Source organism: Nannospalax galili, unplaced genomic scaffold, assembly GCF_000622305.1.
Source record: "Nannospalax galili isolate Female #2095 unplaced genomic scaffold, S.galili_v1.0 scaffold695, whole genome shotgun sequence".
NCBI classification, from domain to species: domain Eukaryota; kingdom Metazoa; phylum Chordata; class Mammalia; order Rodentia; family Spalacidae; genus Nannospalax; species Nannospalax galili.
In genome coordinates this window covers 1,132,114-1,133,057 of record NW_008335601.1, presented here as the reverse complement: position 1 = coordinate 1,133,057, position 944 = coordinate 1,132,114, and positions in this window count along the sequence as shown.

Below are 944 nucleotides of genomic sequence, written 5' to 3'. Positions count from 1 at the left end.
AAAAAAAAAAAAAAAGATAATCCCAAACAGAGTTTAGAGCTGATATCTGTGCAAAATATAAAACATGAAGAAAACAGAAGGATGGGACATCATGGGCTGTGCGTAGGTGACTCACCAGATTAAGGCACTTGCCATCAAATCTGATAACCTGAGTTTGAGTCCCAGGACCCAGATGGTTGAAGGAGAGCACTTGATTCCTGCAGCTTGTCTTCTAACCTTTAAGCATGTGCAATGGGATGTGTGCCCCATGCCACACAAAGTAATAAATGATGCTTTTTTTTTTTTTAAAGATGAGACATCATGCCAGCCTACAGGTACAGCCTAAGCAGCACCAGAGGTGTCAGGAAGAACCAGTGAGGGGCAGCAAGGTGCTAAAGATTTGCAGATCTGTAAATACAGGGTGTAGGGTGATGTGGTGGCTACAGGGCCATTTTATTCAACAAGCAAAATTCAGACACAGCACTCTGGAGGGGCCAGAACTCATGGATAATTTAAAGAAATAAGAGGACATTTTGTGGCTTCTGCCTACTAGCTGAGAAAGGACTATGGCACATTCTCATTTATATGTTTGTTTTCATGGGTTCATCTACCATATGTTTCTTTTCATTATTACATTAGTTTTAAATTAATTATGGCCATTTCAGGCAAGATTCATCAATAGAAGTTAGGGTTAGTGGGTGCAAATAGGATTGAAAAAAAGGCCATTTACATCAACTGAAAGTCTCCCTAGAAGGTACCATTTTCCCCCTTGAACTTTATAACTTCACGATGGAGAAACCTCTGGGACTCAGCACACCTCATGTGCCTCCTGATATGATTCACTAAGCATGACACAATATCACTGCTGTAGTACTGCTGTAGTATTTCCATCCATATGTATAGCCTGGGTTTAATCATGAGGAAATAGTAGACAAAAGCTGGGGTTGGTGGCACACACTTTTAAT